The sequence below is a fragment of the Sebastes fasciatus genome, chromosome 6, assembly GCF_043250625.1.
Source record: "Sebastes fasciatus isolate fSebFas1 chromosome 6, fSebFas1.pri, whole genome shotgun sequence".
In the NCBI taxonomy this organism is placed as follows: domain Eukaryota; kingdom Metazoa; phylum Chordata; class Actinopteri; order Perciformes; family Sebastidae; genus Sebastes; species Sebastes fasciatus.
The window spans coordinates 7,302,277-7,324,651 of record NC_133800.1 but is presented as its reverse complement, the minus strand read 5'-3'; the positions used below and the strand labels follow the sequence as shown (position 1 = coordinate 7,324,651).

At 40.1% G+C, this 22,375-nt stretch overlaps 1 protein-coding gene across 3 annotated transcripts in view; it reads left to right on the top strand.

The window, feature by feature from the left end:
* Positions 1 to 19,373: 19,373 nt before the first annotated feature.
* The window catches only part of sema6a (sema domain, transmembrane domain (TM), and cytoplasmic domain, (semaphorin) 6A), a 110,682-nt gene continuing 107,680 nt past the window's right edge, over positions 19,374 to 22,375 (top strand). For 2 of the 3 annotated variants that reach the window (XM_074637385.1, XM_074637384.1), the window contains exon 1: positions 19,374 to 19,806. The gene's annotated coding sequence lies outside the window, so the exon portion shown is untranslated. The remainder of the gene's footprint in view (positions 19,807 to 22,375) is intronic. The other variant, XM_074637386.1, reaches the window with a different exon arrangement.

The window sequence follows — 22,375 nt, the reverse complement described above, 5'->3', positions numbered from 1 at the left end:
GGTTGTTAAAATGAGCCACCAGTGTCTGTGAACTAAACAAACTCAGATCTGCATAATCTGATAAAACCATGATAAAATAGTTGTACTCAGGTGCACCTGTAACCACACCCAGAAGTGATGTCTTAGGTCATGGTGAACTGGCACTTCTGCATCACCACAGTCAGATGAGAAGTCAAAGTAGGCCTATATCAATGTGACTAGTATTGCACCACAAACTAAACAAAAAGCTTCACTTTAATTGCTGCAATCATGGTGTGTGACACACTGTTTGAATGTGTATGATTGTTGGCTTGATTGTAGAATAATGTGTCTGTTTAGTGTCCTATATACATATTGAAGTATTGTTTTTTTATGTGCCGTCACGTGTCCTGTGTATGTGTCAATATGTACTTTGTCATGCTCTCTTGTTGAGGGACAACAAATATTAGTCACTGCGGGACCAAGGCCACTAAATTATCATTTTCAACTTCTATCTTTCTAGTGTATTATTATTATTATTATTATTATTATTATTATTATTATTATTATTATTATTATTATTATTATCTTATTATTATTATTATATTCCACAATCTTTTGTCATCAGATATAAATTGAATCTAAATGTATCTTTTATTCCCTATTCTTGTCTGAGATGAGGTGGGAGGTGTATGAAGTCATTGCATTACGCCTAAATGACCACAGGGTGTCACTCTTGCTCAATACACTGGACTCTAGTTTACTTTGACCAGTTCAAATGGTTGAACTGGGCTAGCTATACTGCTCTTATGATCTGATGTTGACTTTTTTTTGTTTAGTTTTAATTTAGTTTTTCAGTAATCCTAAACATATTTCTCTTTTCCCTACACATAAGCATGTATACATATGTCACATTATTACTATTTTGGTCAAAAATAACATGGTAAATGGTTATTTAGTTGCCTGAAAGATGGCTCTAAGTCTTGTAAATATGATGAAACTCCTTCATTGTATTATGACATTTATTGAATCCAGAATAATAATCACAGCACAAGATGTAATCTTATATATACTCTATATAATATTTAACCTGCAGCTCACTTCTTAATTTTCTACTTGTACATATTTCCGCACATTCTGCCCAAGCTCCACTTTAATGGGCGAAACACTGTTGAATGGGGAAGCAAAATGAGGATAGGGGGGGGGGGTTGGAGGCTTCAAACTCAATTAAAGCATGTGGAGATAAATGGGACAGACAGTCTCCATGAATAATTAAAAAGGGCTGACATGTCAGTGACATTAGGGAAGGTTGGCGACATTTATCGTCATGGCAGTTGGATAGTGGTGATGATGAAACTGTTGACTTCCCAGTCAGGAAGTAGGTCACAGCATTATTAAAAGATGTAGCTTTATTACTGTGCTAAATATTACATTTTCAGTTTGACACACCCACACACACAAACACGGCCACCATCGCTGCATGTTCAATTTATGTGCATTAGATGTAAAAAATGGACATAATATTCTTGCACACAGGCTTGTGCACACATCTACACACACACACACACACACACACACACACACACACACACACACACACACACACACACACACACACACACACACACACACACACACACACACTATCCATCCTGGTGTAATAACATCACCCTATCTCTTTTACCATCTCAGTTTTCTACCAGTGGGTTTGACTTTGAACAACATCCGCAGAGAAAATAAAAGAGAATTCTTTCATAGAAAAAAAACTCTAGTCCACGGTGTATAAAAGATGATGTTGTTCAGTGTGATATTGAATTCTCTGAGTTTGTGTAAGAGTGCCTCTTTGCCAGCAACAGTTTCTTTTTAGTGCAGACACCCAAAAAAGAAAGAAGAAAAAAACATTCGGTTGTACTCTCTCCCATCTGAAATTGGAAATAACTGTGATAAAGTTTAGTTCAGGTTAGTTATGTGTTAAAGAACCCTCCTGTGTCAAAACATTGTCTAAATGACGAGAGATGCTGAAACCAAAATACTGACTAAATGTATTGCGTTGTATAAAGAGTTTTCAGTTATAGTGAGCATGTACTGTCGGCCTATTTCAGTGGTAGGGGCAGAGAGCTAAAAGTTAGAAGAGGTCCTAAAAATATCATCTCTGTGCATGGTCCAAGATATATTTAACAGCATCCCTCAAAACCTACAAGACTGTTCTGGAGAAAATAGGCCATGTAACGTTTGTTCACGGACTTCATCTTAGACTTTACCTCCAATATATTTTATATCTAACATCGATACATATCTATGATATCTGCTGTCTATCAACAGTAGTAAAAACGAATAATTTTATAGTTCATACACTTTGTTTTTGCTACTGTATTTCATGATGCTAACACTGCTCCATTTGCAGACAAAAGACACGATACTCACCAACCAATTAAATCCCCTCAAGTGCAACTTTTGTCTTTATTTTTTTGTTATTACAACCTCCTTGTCTCATCAATTTATTTGTTACTCTTGTGACTATTTTTGTCTCAATACAATGTGTGTATTTAGTACCTTTTACTTTTGTTTTCCCATGCTTTATTTTGTGTATTGTAGATGCTCATAATGTATATAGTATTCTATTTTTTATTTATTTTTTTAAAGATGCTCATCTGCAACTGTATGCATCTGTTCTTGTTCATGCATCTGTTATCTTCTTTTATCTCTTTAAAAGGTAGAATTGGGGGGAAAAAAACAGGAGATAACTTGCTCTTCATGTTCATGAGCTTCTTGATTTGGGGTGTGCAAATTGGTTATATTTTGATCTAATTGAAGGAATAAAATAATATAAACTAAAAAAATAGAAAGAACATATTTTTTTACATTGTAAATGTACTGTAAGACACAAGAGGGCAGTATTGATGCATACAAAAAACCTTAGGCGGTGGTGAGGCTGTCTTACCTGTCAAGGCGCTGCAATTTAACCTCAAGACCAAACACACACTTGGCTGCTGCATAATCCTATTGTTACCAGAAATAGGCACATTGCAAATGCAAAACACAGGCTGGTAAAAAAAAAAAAATACCCCAAACCACTGGCCTGCTCAGTTTTAACAATCATGTAGAATTTTCAAATTATACCAACATAAATCTTGATTATCAAGTTTGCGTCTCGCTCCAGATAACATGAACTGAGCCCCAGCTGCTCTGGAAGGTTGATTCAGTCCCTCCTAATGCATAATCCACCAGTTTATATTTCCCCTTGAAATGTGAGTTTACTCTTTGAAGTGTTTTGCGGTATTATTATACTGTGGTTTGACGAGTAATAATGTTGATGTCTTGTATGAGCTGTAATTACTGGATCTGGAGGTAGGAGGGCGATGCCAAAATGGGCTTGAAGTTTCAGTGTGGCCGTGCTTTGATGTTTTGAGGGGGGGGTCGAGGCAGCTTTCCCACAGGAGAAAATACCCACAAGTTGCTGAACTTTGTCTGACAGACAGAGACATGAGTAACTAACCATAATGAAGCATAATGGTAAATAAAGCAACTGTTCTTTTGAAGAGACTAGCCGTTTAACATTTGGCTTTGGTAATCACAAAATGATAAATACTCTCATCTCTGGGTAATTATGAGTATCCATTAAACACTCATCAAATGATAAGCTGTCATTTTGGTATATACGTGTTGAACTGCACCGAGAGGGATAATGGGCTTTGTTTGCTCACAGTAAACCGAACCAGCTGCACCGCACTGCATGATAATATTGTTTTTGTTGGTGCCATCTCTGGCAGACTTTCTGTGTTTGTAATCCACCGGCTCTTCCTCCTCTGCACTATAATTTCAACACTGTCCCACATTTCTGCGTAATGCAGTGACCCGAGTGAAAGTATCCTTGGCTGTGAATGTTGTTGAGTCAACTGGAGGTATGTCTATGTGTGTTTTTGGCTGTCAGCACGTGTGAAAGCCTGCGTACATCAGCACATTTACCCATCTGTGTGAGCGTGCGCGCGGACGTGTGTGCGTCACTGCATGAGGTGTCTATGAGTGTATCTCCTGTGTTTGTGCTGCTCTTCAGCCTCATCCTGCAGAGGTGACTGTGAAACGATGGGAACAGACATTAGAGTCAGAGGAAGAGGGGTTAGCAGGCAGGCGGGCCGCAGGATATCCCATCACATTAAGACTGCTGCTGCGCCCACTTCCCTCAGCTCTTCCCAGGAAGAGGTCAGCAGAGGTCAAGCAGACTCCTCCCTCTGTCATTATCCCTCCATCACCTGCCGTCCTCTCTGTGCTGACAGCAGAACTTTCTCTTCTGTCTCTTCAACCTTTACTCTTGGAAGCAGCTTTAGCTTTTTATGAGCGCCCACCCCTTTTCTTTTTCCTCTTGTCTAACTCTGCCTTTATGATTCTCACATCTTTTTTCTCTCCATCTGTTCCCCAGTTCTCGTTCCTTTCATAGCCTTTTATTTGTCTCTTTTTTTGCTCTTTTGAAAGCCCTACATCACTCTCAATTTCCCTCTGTCATGTTCTCTCACAGATTCAGGGAACTCAGGGGTCCCTCTTTCTGAGATCTTTTGTTGAGTCTGCAGCTGATCTCTAGATTGCAACAGAGATACTATACACCCACTGCCGCTTTCACAGATTGAACCAAATTCTGTCAGAGGAGGATCTCTGGTGAGTTTTTAGCAAGGGAGGAGAGGACTGGCTGTGTATTGTGAGCCTGAGAGTGCAGCCTAATGTGTGTCAAAAATACAGCTAAAATCTGGGGCAAGTGGTAATGCAATATAGATGTTATGTCATCATGAATATTTTATGATACACAACAATGTACCGTAATAGAATAATGTATGGGTATTGGCTAAACTGAGCAACATAGGTGATAATTTGATGCTTTTCTTTATATTCGGTGTCATGCAAATTTAAAGAGAAATCTTTCGGCCATCTCAGCAAAGCACGACAGCTGCCTGCTGGAAACAGAACAAACTTCATTCGCTTAATTCACGTTTTAAACAGCACGTCAATATTTTAGCAAAAACGTATCCCACTCAAAACTGGAAGTTAGTGATTTGCATCTTACTTATGAGATTTTAAGTTTACAAAGTTGTGTACGACCTCATACCACCTTGTTTTGAGCACCGAGATGCTCCGTGGTTCACTTGTGTTTGAGCTGAATTTGTCTAGATGTGTTTTGACTTTGAGGTCTCTTCATCACTGGATGCTTTGGCACCATTCTTTGTCTGGCTGCCTCCTCCTGTCTGAGGAAATGCAGAGTTAACTTGCTTAATGAGGAGACAGGAATATTTTTCCATGATTTAAAGAGAGATCACAGAGCAGACGTCCAGAATACATCCTCTCAGACAACACACATCTGATAACAAATCAGATGCGGTGTAGAGACGACAGATGAAAAACACTTTCCACAGGAATTTCTATCTCCTGTCAAAAGAAACTAGACTCGCGTATAAATCATGTCCAAATTCAGTACACAAGTTTGTATCACCTTCACTTAAATGATCCATAATTTAGGGGAATATCATATTGCATATTGCAACATAAGAATCTCAAGAATCGCATTATAAACACCGAACTGTCCATATTTTCTACAACATCAAATTATCTGTTCGTAGTGAAATGGGCAATCCAGCGTTTAGTGTCTGTGACAGATTGTTGAGTTACGGCTGTTGAATATACCTGTAATGGCTCTCATTGGGCCATTATCCTCCATGATATCTGGTTATTATGCCTCTCTGATTTATACTGCTCCTGTCGACCCTCACCCACGGTGACCTACATTCACTTTCATCTCACCCATCAATCATTTAGCAGTTCAAAGCAAAGGTCTGTCTGTGGGGGAACGCAGAGAGCTTGATCATAATGGCATTAATTCTCCAATGACACCGTAAAAAAAGCGCCCAATATTATGTATCTAAAGGTGCTGTCACTGTGACACTGTGGATGAAACGGAATATGATACATCAAGAGGTGATAAACGGGAAGCAGACTGTTTTGACGATTGTCTTCAATGAGCGGAGTTAGCAAGCTGTTATCAGGGCGTGCAGTAAATGGAAATACTGTGGTTCTTCAAGGTCAAAGTCCAATTTAAACAAATCCTTCTCCCTCCTGTAACAGACCTTTCCTCCATGCACCCCCAAACAGCCACAGTCAACCACTGTGTAGAGATAACGCAACAGAAACAACCCCTGCAGACTCCAAATTAAAAAAAAAGAAAGACTGTAGTCAATAGTGATGACAGAATATGTAGCTGACTGAAGTTCGGTGGCATTAAAACAGCATCATATTTACACACAGCAAGGGACAGAGACAGAAGAGACAGACGGACAGACAGGCAGACAGATTGGGAGTGAAACGGGAAGACAGAGAAACGTCCTGGACTGAAAAATAGATGAGCACTATGGGTGTGTAAGCAGAGGCCAGATGACTTATTCAGTAGGGACTGTGTGTACGTCATTAAATCAGCTACTATAACCACATCCAGCCGCCCAGGTGAAGCTAAAGCTGGAGCTCAGGGAGACAATTGAGACACTGAGGTTGAATCTGGATCTGGATTTGGATCCGGATCAGCGGACTGGGATGAAGATGGGAATAGTAATATGCAATGTCAGGGGAACATCTGCTTCCACTTTGTATGCCATTGTAGTTCTCCCGAGCTATACTGTGCTCTGCGGCATCATTTCCTCATAAAATCAATTCCACTCAACACCTGATATGCACCCGTAGGTGCAACAAGGTAAGGGAAGGTACACTGTACTTGCACAGTGTGTACACAAATAGCTTGCTTGCTCGTGTAGCCAGAGCAAGGAGACAAAGGTCAGCTCAATGTTTCCTGCAAAAATGTGTGAGAGAATGTAAAAACTGGGAAAACTTTGTGATTGTGACTTGGCTGTGGTTGGTTGTGAGAGGAGGGCCTTAAGGAGCAGGGCCAAGAAGGTCAGTTAAGAAAGGTTATTTAACACATAAATTATCAACATACAAAGCAATGGAACACATCCTGATGGCATGCAATTTTACATTATATATGACATTATGTCTCGCAGGGCTTACATGAAAAAGTCCTGCTAATCCATGCATGTCATTTTTACAGGTTTGGGATACTATTTGCAAAAAAAGGCAATTTATGCCTCACATTTTGTTAAAGTTTCTTTTGGTGCATCAGCTCCCCCACATATCAAGTAATGGGGGAAAAAGAGAACACAGGCCCAGACTCTTGAGAAAACAGAGTCAAAATCAGGATATTTCATCATTGCAAGGGATACGCCAGTGTTTAAGCACCGTACAGGTAATTCTGTGTTGTCAACACCTCCTACTGGGAAGCAAATTACAAATGGACCCCATCAGGAGGGACCGAGCTGGCAGGCACGAGGAGTCACAGGTGGGTTTTCAAAAGGGTTTTATTTACCCAAAAATGAAACAATTTACAAAATATGCAATGATGTTCTGGGCCCATGAAAGGGGTAAAATAAACAGAACTAAACTCAGCCTATAATAACTTGAACTGAACAGACTAAACTGACCACAAAGGGGAACTTATCTAATGGCTGATCAGACCATTTTTGAAACAAAGGGGTAACTCAAACGGACAGTACCAGCTAAACTACCAACAAAACAAAAGAGCAATTGACCAAAACAAAAGCACCAAAAATCTCTAAAATAAAGATCTGTTATTTCCTTGTTTTTCTTAAGGGAGTTCTAGTGATACAGACACCAGCTCCGGACGGGACTGTGCAGCCGGCGAGAGATTCATGACCTGCTTCAATCTTCTTTTCAACTTCACTTGTTGACTCCATTCTTCTGGTTATCATTACAGTTTATTTTTTGACCGCTTGCTCCCGCCAGCAGCAAAGTTATAACTACCTGCTCCCGCGGGATCCCAATCCTAATGGCGTCCTCTGGAGCAGAGCGTTGCACACACACACACACACACACACACACCACACACACAGCCCTGCGGTTGCATATCGACGCAACTCACGGCTCGTCATTCTTAAAGTATCGGTACTAATAAAACGGTGTATCGTACCGTTTTTAACGGCAGGGTATCGCGATACCTTTCTAGTATTGGTATACCATGCAACACTAAACCTGAACCATCTCGCGAGAGTTTCCCAACTCTCGGGTTCCCATCTAGACACGACCCTGCTTTAGGAGGTGCCTCTTTTGCACTGACCTGACAAGATGTCCCTCCAGCAGCAGCAACAACCAGCAGCGGCACTTTCAGCACTGTAACACAAAGAAATAATAATTAGAATGACTTAAGGAAAATGTGTGACTGAAGAAGTTGTGCACGCTACAAATAGAAACCAATATACTGCCAACAATACTAAAACTATGAGTATGAGATGTATGAAACAAAAGCTATGTGTGATCATTTATCTGTTTGCTGATGTATGTGCAGTGTGCATAAGGTCAAAAGGTCAAACTCGAGGAGAAAATGAAAACTATTACATTTAAACTATAACAAAAAGTAGAAGGGGGGTTGCGACATTTAAATCAGATGAAAATTCAAGACATCAATATAATAATATTTGAGCATGGAGATTCAATCTTTTATCAATGATAAAATATTCTAAATTTGAGGCTCAGGTGTGTATGACTTGCCCCCATGTACAACTACTTGTAATCACTCAACTGAAGTTCCTTACTTATGTCAAGTGATGATCCCTCAGTATGGCTGTCCTTGACCAAAGAAATTCTTAGTCGACTAACACTCTTACGATTTTGTTGCCTCATCGATTATTTGATTTAATCCACAAAGAATCGCGAAAAGCACCACTTTAAATCTGTGTTTACTAGAGATGAGCTCATAAGTTTCTTGGAAAGAAGTCATTCAGCATGAAAAAAGCATAAAAAAATGATTAATCGACTGAAGAATTCTTAGTCGACTAAGACCAAAACGATCGATTAGTTAACTAATACAAATAAGATGGGGAGGCCCTACACGTCAGCAAGGTCCATCCGGTTAAAATGTGAATGTGATCAAAATTTCTGGAAAAAAGTGAACCTTGAGTTTAGAATATTTTGCCGCAGATAAATAAAAAGAAAGCCAGAGATATTGCCGTTTGTTTATGCAATGACCCAGTTTGTTTACCCGAACCCTTGGTGAAATTCCCTCCTCAATCTACAGCCCCATATGCTACTGACGCCGAAAACCTCTTTCTCTCTCTTTTTCAGACCTCATCAGCAGCTTGACGTCCATTTGTGAGGTAGATGAGGGAAGGGGGAGGACACAGGCTCATGTTCACAAGCACTCTGCCCCCCCACCCACACACACACACACACACACACACTGAGTCCCATCTGAGATTCTTAAGACTATGCTCTCTAACTGTCACTCCTAGTTACAGACCTATCATGCAGAAATGCTGACTTATTCATGGCTTTCATGCAAACCTGGATGCACAGAGGAAACTGAAGCTGGCCGGGGTGCCGCCCAGCAGGCTGTTGTGTGTAAGTGTGTATGTGTGTGTGTGGTCTGTCTTACAGTACTGTGCTCACTGTACCTTACTCAGCCATGCTTTACATCATTTTACCATTACAGGTCAGACACACACACACATATTCAGGATATACCGTATATGCTGACGTAGATGCCTCCGGCTTACACTCAGACACAATTTCTACTCAGGCTAATAATATTTTTGGCAACTGTTGACTACATATTTACAGCATTGAAATACAGTTTTAGCAGTGAGTAAGAGAGAATACATTTCATCCCTGTATTATGTCATCATATTTTCATATTACTGCATATTCACTGATAGTAGCAGAGAGCATGGCCTCCAGATAAAGGTACCTCTGCTGGTTTAGAAATGCCAACTAGACAGTCAGATAAAGCAGGACGCTGTCGGCCAATATGCAAAAACATAGCAGCATAAAACTGCTGCAGCAGGTTAACTATAATTAATGATAATAAAATATCATTATATTGCTAAATGAACATTCACACACACATCAAGGGTTGCCCATACTTGTCCATGAGGTGAAAATAGTGATGCGTATGTTTATGTGGCTTTATGAAACTTTGGCAGCAAATATCTCTGAATAAGAAATCAGTTATTCAAAACCTTTTGCTGCCAGCAGCAGTGAAAGAGTAGAAAAAAAAAAGATTCAGTCAACTAGAATTTTCTTGGAGACCAATTAAAATGGTGTGAAAGTGTTACTTGCCAGTTGGATGGTGCTAAAAAAAAGTGAATGCTCTTCCTGTGACACTGGTGATTCTTAGTTCCTGTGATTCTTACTATTGTCTATTAATTATCATAATATATAACCATCGAAACTGTGTGTGTATTTGTATCACATATACATCATGTGTGTGTGTGTGTGTGTGGGTGGGTGGGTGGGTGAGGGATCTTTACAACATTGCATTCATAACTAGGGCATCTGACTGTCACTCTCTACACTGCTTTCTTATGATATATTCGAAGCTTACAACTGCAAGTACTGTATACATGCATTTGTGTGTGGTAATCTGAGTCAATGTGCACACATACATTCATATGAGTGCATGCAGGAGTGACATCTCCCTGCTTGAGATAACTAATGATCATTATTCAGCAGCTCAGAGGCAACAGTATCTCGATTTCTTCTGGGGTTTTTTATGTAAATTTATGTAGAAACTGACACCCCATCATGCAAGATCTATTGAATATTGCTCTTTAGTAACCCAAACACGTAGGTTAACAATGTACTCATGCACACTGGAAATACACAGATAAATATACAAAATATCGCCCAACAAATTCTTAGTTAAGTGCATTTTCTTTTTTGCAATTTTAGTCGATAGCAAGACCAGTATGAATTATGCAGACAGATGTGGATGGTGTCCACTATTGTACATATACTATATTATATATAACTGGGTGTCTGCTATATCTATTACTGGTGTTATGATAGTTTCTGATTTGGCTTTAGTTGCTGTGATACAATAGTTCTTTTCAAATTGTGGACCATGTGCTAATTGATTCTTTTTTTTTGCTGTTTAAACACCTATGAATTCATATTGTATACTTTCTAGAGTTTAGTTTGTATATTAGTTCAGTTTTGATATTGTTTGATGAACCTCTGCTACAAAAAGACTCAAGGGTGTTGGAGTGAAAAATGTATGGTGACAACAGCTAAATGGTTTCCCTCTATTAAGCCTAAGTGCCTAAAATACAGCTGGGACACCTGTGCAGACCGTTGAGCAAAATGTCTAACCGTGGGGAACACTTCATTTTCCTACGCTCTGTGCAGGTTGTACAATTATTCATTTAAACTTTTCTAGAGTCCATATTTTTACATATTTGTTCATACAAACATTTGTTTATTCTGATGAAAAACTGTGTAAGTGTACAACAGGAACGCTATAAGTTATTTATACTGTAATTTTATTCATTTTTACTTCCTATAATATTTTGCATTGACTTGGGGAGCTTTGGTAATATACAACAAACAGCACATTTACATAGCAATTTCTCTAAAATATCTACAATATACAGTAGGGCACTTTTTATAAAAAATTACATTTGTGTCCAGAGAAAGTGAATAACTGGACTTACTGTATTCATGATATGTACCTCATTAATTCCCATGGGTTAAATATCACTTCATACTTCATAACTACTAAGAAGTCTGTGCTTGTACAGTAGTTGAGCATTTTTTGTGTGTGAAAATAGTGTTTTTGAATATTTGAGCTTTCTGAATATCAGCTATTTCTCTGAAAATAATATTTTTCCTCCAAAGCAGTCTTTTGTAGCCTACTTTGTGACATATTGTCTCAGCAGACTGTCCAGCTGTGTAATATCATTACAGACTCTTCGGTTGATTAACTCATAGTTTTTTTTTCCAGGTAACTTTTACAAATGCACATAAAAGATTACATCAAAGAGTTCCCTTCTGTAAAAAAGGCAGTAACTTAAAGGGTCTATGTAAGAATCAGAAATTGCTTATTAACAGCGACACCTGTGGCTGTTAAGTCAACGAAAGTCAGCGTCCTGTTGCTAGCACTCGCGCTTGTGCTCGCTCTACATAGACATGAACGAGCATCGATCAACAAAGTGAGGCGACACACGTCAGCTAAAACCACAATATCACTCTATATTTCACCTGCTTGGCAGTAATGTTAGCTGAACAGACAAAGGTCTCTCCAAGAATCGATGCTGATACTGTGTTTCCTGCCTCAGCCTCCCGACCGCGGTCAGAAGGAACAGGGGAGACACTGGAGTTTTGGTTGGAGACGATAACTCGCTCCGGAACCCCGTCTATTCACTCAGCAGCAGTTAGCACTGTCACATCACAGCTAGAGAGTCGCAGATTCGAATCCGGTTTGGGGCTCTTCTGTGTGGAGTTTGCATGTTCTCCCTGTGTGAGCGTGGGTTTTCTCTGGGTTCTCCGGCTTCCTCCCACAGTCTAAAGACATGCAGGTTAAGTTAATTGTTGACTCTAAATTGCCCGTAGGTGTGAATGTGGGCGTGAATGGTTGTCTGTCTCTATGTACTGTCTGTGATAGTCTGGTGACCTGTCCAGGGTGTACCCTGCCAGCATGTCAGCTGGGATCGGCTCCAGCACCCCCACGACCCCGAATGGGATAAGCGGTTGCGGATAATGGATGGAATTAATCAGTTTGAGTAATTTAAAAAAAAAAAAAAAAAAAGGAAAAATACTCTGATTCCAGCTTCTCAAATGTGAATATTTGCTGGTTTCTATACTCCTCTATGACAGTAAACTAAATATCTTTGAGTTGTGGACAAAACAAGACATTTGAGGACGTCATCTTTGGGTTACATTGATCGACATTTTTCACCATTTTGTGACATTTTATAGACCAAACAACTAATCGATTAATCGAGAAAATAATCATCAGATTTATCGGCAATGAAAATAATGGTTAGTTGCAGCCCTACAGCACTAACAGTTAAAACAAAGGCAACAGTGCTGACAGAGCTAACAGTGTTTACCTGAGGGGGAACCGGAGGGTGCGTGCTACGCTTTCGCGATGGTGCCGTCGGCTGGGACAACGTTATCAGCTGTTAAGTGCGCATGAGAGCAGTGGAGAGCGGCGGCCACTAGCCAGTGGGGCACGCGCACATGTACGAAGATGCACTAAAAGGCACGTGCGGCTGGCCCGGATATGTCAACAAAACGAGGAAAAGCTTGGATTACAACACACACAGAGGGAGAGTGACTTCATTCTCTGCTCAGGTAGACATTACTCCTCTATATCTTTACATATCAGATAGTTGTTTGTAGCTATATTAATGCTCTGAAAATCTGAGTGCACTTTGAATGAGTTACTTTTTTACTAAATTTGGCCTTTACCTTACTTTACCTGTACTAAAATAACCACCTAGCAAAATAACAGTGCTTCTACTTTAATATAATATAATGATCTCCCTTATGAATGTTGCAGACTCATACAGCGAACTGAACCTGGACAATGCATCCAAAAACCCAGAGTATCACTTTCAAGCCTGTGGCTGTTTACCACTGTTGGACTAGATCCTTATAATCCCCACTTTCCTGTCTGTTTTCAGCACGATCCACAAGTGAGCATCAATTATATGAGATGACAGAAACAGCAGAATACAGTCTATGCTCTGAATACAGATACAGCTGTCATGCTCCCAGAGGTCACATATGGGAAAGTTTAGCAATCAGCAATATAGAGCCACAATTTCTAGATGTAACTACATGTTTACTCTTTTCCACTTTACACCCTTTGGGGAAACTAAACAGGCTGCAGTGCCCATTAAAGAACTAAGAGGAGAGGTAGCAGACAGATTCAGTGATTGGCCTGCAACAGTACAATGGCAGTTACTACTGTAAATGGGCTCTGTTGCTTTCTCAGCTGTCTGTATGATCCACAGGTAAGCAGCAGCCATTAGGACTCCGGCAGCAGCAGCAGCACAAATGATGCTCCTCCAGTGGTCCAGCTGTAAAACACACAGCTCAGCAGGCTTCAAACGGACATCCTGTCACCGGCATCATATTGTGATATAAAAGCAACAACAAAACACCTGTGACTCGAGCAGGCTGAGGCCCAAACCTGAAGAGACACACTACAGGCTGTTTGTGGGTTTGTTATTTCGTAACAAGTATCATGTGAAGTGGAGATTGTGAGTACGATGTGTTTGACTTATGTCTCATTAAGTATAAACGTACGTACAAATTGAATGTTAGGATGTCTACCGCAGTGATGGAACGTAAACACATACATTTACAAGTACTGTACTCCAGTAGGCCTATCATGTTGAGGTGTTTCTTTACTTTTTACTTGGGTATTTCCATTATATGCTACTTCTCATTCACTACATTTTAGAGTGAAGTATTGCACTTTTTACCAATAATTTCACAGCTATAGTTAGTTAGTATGCAGATTCCGATTTTACATAAAAAACATTTAATCATCTTATAAAACATGATGCATTTGCATACCTTCTCCAGTACTTTTACATTTATCTGATAATATTTGTGTATTATCTGATAATACTTGTGTATTTTTACTTGAGTAAAGTTTTTAATGCAGGGCTTTTACTTGTAATCGAGTATACGTACATACAGTATGGTGTTTCTACTTTAATTTACACTAGTAAAGGATCTGAATATACAGTATATCTCAATACAAGCGAGTGTGAGCCTTTATATATGCAGCATGGTTTACTGTGAATTTCTTCATTTTACATGACTATTTAGAAATAACAGATTGTGGTGCAGTGGTGGCAAGTAAGTACATTTATTTAGTACTGTACTGTACTTAACTACAATTTTGTGGTATTTCTACTAGCTCTGAAAAAATAACAAACCAAATCAAATAAAACCAATGTTTATATACCCGGGTAGTGTGTTTTTTTCCTTTAAATGGAGTGTGGTGTGCAGCTCTTACCTGTACGATGTAATGAAGACGGTGGAGTGAATCAGTCCTCTTGACTGGTGAGACACTCCACTGCACACCCGCTGTATGTCCTCGGCTCTTCTGTCCTACGTCCTCTGCCAGTGTCCATCGGCGATTTGTCCAATTCTCTCACAAATCATCAAAAAACACAACCTGCATAAACAAGGCAACATTTAATTATTCTCTTTTAAATGAAAATATTACCAGACTAATATTCCTGATCTCGAAAAAAAAAATGAAAATGAATGAATTTACATTACCTTCAAGATTACTATACATTCAATCCTTTTAGCTGCTGCACATGTAAAACCCTGGCACCAGCATACCACACAGCAACATGACCAAAATTCTCCTCAATTCCATCTAATTATGCTTTAGTTTATTCAACTTAATAAATGTCTTTCAGACAAGTGAGTAGAAGCGCTGCTGGGTCTTTGTGGTAATCACATACAGGTGCTCTTTGGATCCTTTAGATGTACTGTACTTATTCAATCTTGTGAAGGGCTCATTGCGTGGGTGGAATATGACCTCAAAAAGTACTAAATACAAGTCTCCTTCAAAAATAATCCAAGGCACACTGTAGAGTGCGAACTAAATTTAAATGCCTTTATTTTACATGGCAATCGTTGTTTAAAATGACCAATGCGTTGCGACCGACATAGGTCTTCATCAGGGTCATTCTCTATTAGTAATGCATGTCATTAGTAAATGTCTTACCAAGAAAACACAACTCAGCAAAATGACATGAATGCTAACCAAGAGAACTTCTCACTATCTGTAACAGAATACACTGACTTAATGTTGTCTATTATATCATGTTAACAATACACACATGATATTATCATATAAATAATCCAGCGCCTCTTAATAATTCCTCATGGTTACAGACTTTCTCTCCACCTGACTATACTTGTATTTTGAGTGTAATTAATTTGCCTAAAAAGAGACAAACACACATTAAACATTGTTAAAGATGAATTTGACTGATAGCATTTTTTTTCTTCTAATTTTCTGTAGTTATTATAATATTGTTATCGTGAAGTTTGGCCACAATAATTGTGTATAGTAAAAATCTGATATCATGACAGCCCTATACTTGTAATGAAGTACCTTTAATGTATTGGTATACTTTCATTTCAGTAAAGGATCCGAGTACTTCCATCCAACACTGGTGTGGTGTGACAGCTTGTCGTTGACAGGGAGAAAGGAGGAGAAGAGGGGTGAAGTGTCAGAGACACAGGAAATTGCTGCATGTTGTTACAAAGATTTTAATGGTGTCTATAGAGGAAAGTGGGTGCAGTTCCTTTAGTATCTTCTCAAGCCAGCACGAGGGTGTCAATTAGTTGCAGGAAATACTGTAGGCCAGTAAAATGAGCAGAAGATGTCTGTGACACATGGGAAGGTAATGTTCAGATCAAGTTCTAGGAGCTGGAGGGGAGAAGAGAGCCGCTGTAGTCTAGAAAGAAAGCTGAGAAAATGGAGCTGAGCCGGGTCCCTGCTGAATCTCTGGAGTGTGCCTGCTATCTGTCCCAGTCCGGGATGTGATGGTTGCTCTAACCGCCTCTCCTCCACACACACAGAGTCCTAATGCGCCTGGGACAACTTTAGCAAGATGAGCGAGATAAGCTCTGACACGAGCATATTTCCACAGTTCAAACTAACTGGTGTGTATCTTGACATTATTGAGCTCGAATTATACCCTGCCCGCCTCCCACACTTAGCAACTCTCTTCCACTTCAAAGTGTGTGTGAGAGCGTGAGAGAGAGAGCGAGTGAGATAGAGAGAACAAAGAGTTAGAGTGTGTGAAATAGCGAAGGTTTTGTATATAGTTTGTTTTGGTTAGAGCCTTGCAGCATTTGCATTGATGTTATCAGATCAAAAGTTTTTTTTCTCATCTGGTTTTGTTGTATGGTATCCATAATGATTCACCTGCATGTGTCATCGGCACACGGTAAATGTGCACTCAGACACATTGCTCGCACAGAATTTTAATGAGCTCCAACGAGCCTGCTGAACATTATACTGTAAAATGAGATATATGATATATGAATGCACTGCAGGCACTTACTGTAATTGCTAAAGAAGTGTTTATATTTGCATATGCCTCAACCACATTTTACCTATAATAAGATATTTTGTAACAAACCACGCAGGCAGAATCCAAATCTGCCTGGGAGAAACAAGAGTGATTATGTTTTCTCATAACGTGCACAGCCCTGCCTGATGGCAAATGAGTTTTGCTTTTAAAGCAAATTAAATGATATCAGATGAGGGGAGGATTGGCAGGCATGAGCACATTAGTTTACATCACAGAACAACAGTATAGTGTTTGGCATATTGGGCCTGTGGAGGCAGCACTGTACGGAGCGTTTACAGTAACAAGACGGCAATAGTGCCTGACAGGCCACTACTCAGGAGCACAATTACACACACACACACACACTACTGCTTTCACAGGTGGCCTGTTATTATATAATGATAAGCGCAAAGCCTCACACACACACTAGCTTTGTCCCTCTGGAGCTCATCTATATATGATGCCTACACAGGTGTGTGCACACTGTAATGTAATGTGTCTTCATGCGTCTGAGACCGTGTGCAAGTGTTTGTGTTTTGTGGCAGGCTTGCACTTTTCAATCTGACAAACTGATGTTCATTTTGGCTTGGTTTAAAGCTTCAGTAGGCAGAATTTTTTTGGGCATGATTGGGCAAAAATAACCAAATTCAGCATATTGTAATTCAAGTGTTCTGAGATAACTAGACTTCTGCACCTCCTCATGGCTCTGTTTTCAGGCTTTAGAAAATCTAAATAGACTTTAGACTTTGACCAATCACAGGTAATTTCATTGAGAGAGCGTTCCTATTGGCTGTGCTCCGGTCATGTGACCGGAACTTGGCGTTCCTTCACTAGATTTCACAATGGCGGTGAACAAATTTTCTCATTTTACAGCTAAACCGTGCACTACAAGATTGTTCTGGAAACATTTGATGAGAGAAATAGGCATTACAGTAACATAATATTGATTCATATTTGATTAGCGCCGCCTAGTTTGACCGTTTGGTCGGAGTTTGCGAATGATTGTCAGCCGGCTCTCATAGACGGCAGCTGGACAGCAGACCTCAGATCAGCTCTTACTGCTTGTTTTCCTCCGGTCTGTGAAAGCTTGCCGATGCCATTAGGAGCACCAGAGGACACAGAGGCACATTACTTTTTTCAGGTTACCTGTTTCATGTACTACTGTCACAATATAGCGACCGTTTTATAAAATAACTTTTTTTAATCATATTTGTTCCAATCTCGCCTACTTCAGCTTTAAGGTGTGTGTGTGTGTCTGTGTGTGTGTGTGTGTGTGTGTGTGTGTGTGTGTGTGAGAGAGAGAGAGAGTATGTGGAGCATGCATCCCTAACATCAGATCGTAGCCTCAATGTACCATAAATCCAAACAAACAACTTTTTGAACTTTGCTGTTATTTTCAGACTTCACCTGATGGCCCCTCTGATGAGATCAGGGCCAAGAAGCAAAGTAAGGGCCAATTTGTTAGAAACCCAACGACCCAATGCAAAGCATGTGTTTGTGCGTGCGTGCGTGCGCGCGTGCCAGGCAGCCTGGGACCAGGAAGGGACCACCAGGAAAGAAAGGCCAGTCCAGTCCAGAGACCAGAGAGAATAGACAAGAGAGACGCTTTGAACGTGATCACATACCGATTCGCATCGGCTGCGCACAAAAAAAACGACCTGCATCTTTATTGTGTCTTCAAAATCACCGATGACAGTTCACATGAAACAGAGCCAGCAGACCAGCCTGCGTGTCTATACAAAAAGACAGTTAATCTTATTTGAATTTCAAATAACCTCTTAACATTTTTCTTTTTCTTCATTCCGTGACAAAACTATTAATAGCACCATGGCTCTTTGATAAATGTTGGGGTGACTTTGTAACCTTTTTACATACTGGTACTTCTCTTAATGGTGTTGTCCATAGTCAGACTGTTTAAGAGAATATACTGCATGTATATAGCTTGTCTATCTCTTGTACTACTATTACTTCTGTAATTCTCTCTCTTTATTTGTTTTTACTTATTTATATTTGTATGTATGTATATATGAATATATATACATATATATATGAATAAATATGTTCTTTCTTCCTTTTTTAATTTTTTTAAAAATGTATTTATTTTTAATTTTCTTCACTTATTTATCACAATTGTGACTACTGTTATTTTGTTATCATATATGCTAAGTTTATTCATGCAATTATCTTGGGTGGGCGGGGGTCGGGGATCAATGTGTATTGCTGTCTGTATTGATTGGGTTCTATAATTTGTAGGGGGAAAAAGGGGAAAAAACTCAATAAATATATTGTTTAAAAAAAACAAAACTATTAATAGCGCCCATGCAGGCTTTCTCCTTGTCCGACGCGCATTCTTATGAAATGCCTCTGCGTAAAAATAGAAATACAGTTGTCCATAACTGGCACCCATTGACACAATACCTCCCGATCCAAGGACGAGGCTCCTCCCTATGCATGTGTGTGTGTGTGTGTGTGTGTGTGTGTGAGTGTAGCTGGTGGGTGACAGCTGGGATCGCTGCGCTCCGCTCCAGTCTGTCTGCTAAGAAGCTTCATCTCCAAATAGGATGACCGTCGGCTTGTATGGAAGGGACTGCTCTCAGCTCCGTAGCTAGTTCTGTTTGTTGTGGGACACCCGGTTCGTTCAGTTTTACCTGAGGGGGAGTTTAAAAGCCAAAACATTGAGGGTGTGTTTTCTTTCTTTCTCTAGTGTGGATTTCCGATGGATATTCCGATTTGAAGAGGTGTGATTTGAGCGCGGCATGTAACAAAAAGAAGCGCATGAAGAAAAGTAGCGCTCGTATTGTTATTCCGTAAACGAGCACCGTCTGAACTGCTTTGAGAGCCAAACCTCATGGATTACTAACAGACAGAGCTGTGAAACCACTCCGGCACATCCATTCATGAGCTGAAGGTAAGATTTCTTTGTTTATTTCAAACTTTAAGGTGCGCTTATAGCCTAGTACCAGTCTCTCTCCACGCAGCCCCGGAGGCTTGTTTTCTGTTCAGCCAGGCTGCCGGGCGACAAGTGCACACGCTCCACGGGGTTACTTTACAGGGTGATTTTTGCGTATTTATATAGCATTTTTAAAGTTATAAAAAACAGAAAGTGCCCGTTTTTTAATTCAAAGGAGAACTACGATGCTTTCCTTCGAGAAAAAACACCTTCCGGGGATATAAACAGACCACAATTTAGGTGCGTAATCCCTCTTCTGCTGTTCAGCCATGTGGAATAAAGAAGTGTCAGCCTCAGAGGACCTATTGCGGATCACATTGAGTCCAAACGAGAGCAAAACAATGCCAGTATCATTGCAGGTATATAGCAGGTACATGGACGGCAAATAAGAAAATGTGCTTAGTGAGAACTTGCAGGACTCGGACCGACTTGGTTCCTCTGTCTAACAGGGCTGTTTCTCAACCTCGATGACTCTCTGAAGATGTAATAAAACCTCAGGCACAACACTACCGGTTGTAGACTGCGAAATAACAATGGAAATTGCAGGATTTCTAAGAGCCTAATAGCATTTTTATGCCTGATTTGTTATGAAAACGCTCAAACACTGACGTGCTTGCTCCATTATTACAGTGCATGATGGGATTTTTCATTTGCCATTTATTTTCACATGATTGGAAATTCAGAATTAGAGCAGCAATTTACATGTAGACGAATGATGCAGCCGGTGTTTACAATCCTTTCTGGGTTTTTCGTTATTTCTATAAAAACTAATCTGAATCACAGAGATTTGATGTGAATTAATGAGTCATTTTACATGCAAGTTTTTTTATATTGTTCTCAAGTGAGTTACTCTGCAGGCTGAGACTTTTTCTCTCTGTTACACACACGCACACGCACACGCACGCACGCACACACACACACACACACACACACGCACGCACACACTGGCTTGGGTGTGTTCAGGGATTTCAAGCTACCATGAGGCGGAGTGGTCACTATTACTCTGGTTCAAGAGATCAATCAAATGTTTGTAATTCTGACCAGGAGACAAAATTGCACCGGTCTCAGAAGTGGATTTGCCATTAAATGAAGTGCTGCTGCACATTATTTCTTTAACAAGCTGGGATTGGAGATAGAGGCCTCACAAACCACATCCAGCAGCCTGACTGCCAACACCCAGTCACTCCCAGTGGTTTCCCTCCTCTCCTCTCCTCTCCTCTCCTCTCCTCTCCTCTATACCCTTCTCTCTCCCAGTATGAAAGATCCCCCCAGAGGCACTGGGAAAAGCTGGAAAAAGGATTCAGCAAGTCTAAATGTAGGTTATAGATTATCAAGTGTGTAAAGGTGATGATAAACTGGGTGAATCTAGGGAGTGTTGAATGCCCACAGCAAAATGCGCCTCTCAGCTGATTTTCAGCAGCAGCACATATTAGTGTTTTGGAAACATGATTCTAGTATCAGCCTTTACAAAAAATGAAAAAAAATAAAAGGATAGGAAGATTTCATGCCAGCTCTGAGAGGAGAGGGTGTTGTATGTCATCTGTTTTTTCCTGAAATCACTGGAAATATTTGGTTCTCTTGTGTGTTCCATATTTTCTCATCTGTGACCTTATGTTTTTTTTGCAGTCAGTATACATACTGTGCTGGGTATTACACACAGATCTTAAATGTGAAAAAGCAGAATGTTTTAACATTTTACCACCGCTCGTCCTACAACATCAGCCTCAAGGCATTCAAATGTCCTGGAGGCATTTTTTTGAGATGTTGCACGGGCTGTAAATCCCACCATGCTGTTCCATAAAGGCTGCAACACCACAAACCAGAGTGCTAATCCTGCTATTATCACACTATACATTGACATGTTGTGGTGCTGATACATGAATTACAGCATGATTACCTTTGTCACAGCAGCAGCCTGCCTGTTCTCCTCCTGGAGAGGCAGCATAGATCAGAGCGACCACAGTTGTTGCTTGTATTTGGAGCAATGCTCCGTGGAGCATTTGATCCGCCGATCCCTTAACAATGGCAATGGGGATGGCATTGTGTGTGACTGATGTGGATTTGTCACACTGTATGTGTGTCTGTGAGAGAGAGGAAGAGAGGGAGAGTTAGTTTGCCAGTTAAGGACAGATGCAGCAGGAATACAGTAGTTTTTGAATAATTGATAAATGGCTTTGCCCCTGTTCCAATGAATTGTCCCTCTGTTATAAACAATGAGACCGGTCAGCTGCTGTTAACCATTGCTCCTCATTCACAGTGTCAATACCCAGCATTCAATAGTGTGTGTATTTATGCATATTTTATAAAAGCCATGTTTTATTGATGCACGTCCTTGGTGTGTGGGCTGGTGTGCTTTTTTTTTTTTTTTTTTTTAAACAATTAGAGTGCGAGAAAGCATCAAACCCCTCTCACTCATCTGGATGTGATTTATTGATGCTTAACCCAGTTTTCCATATTCCACATCTTTCTAAATTGCAGCTGCATCAATTACACTGCCTTAACGCTAAATGACAAACACGCTCTAGTC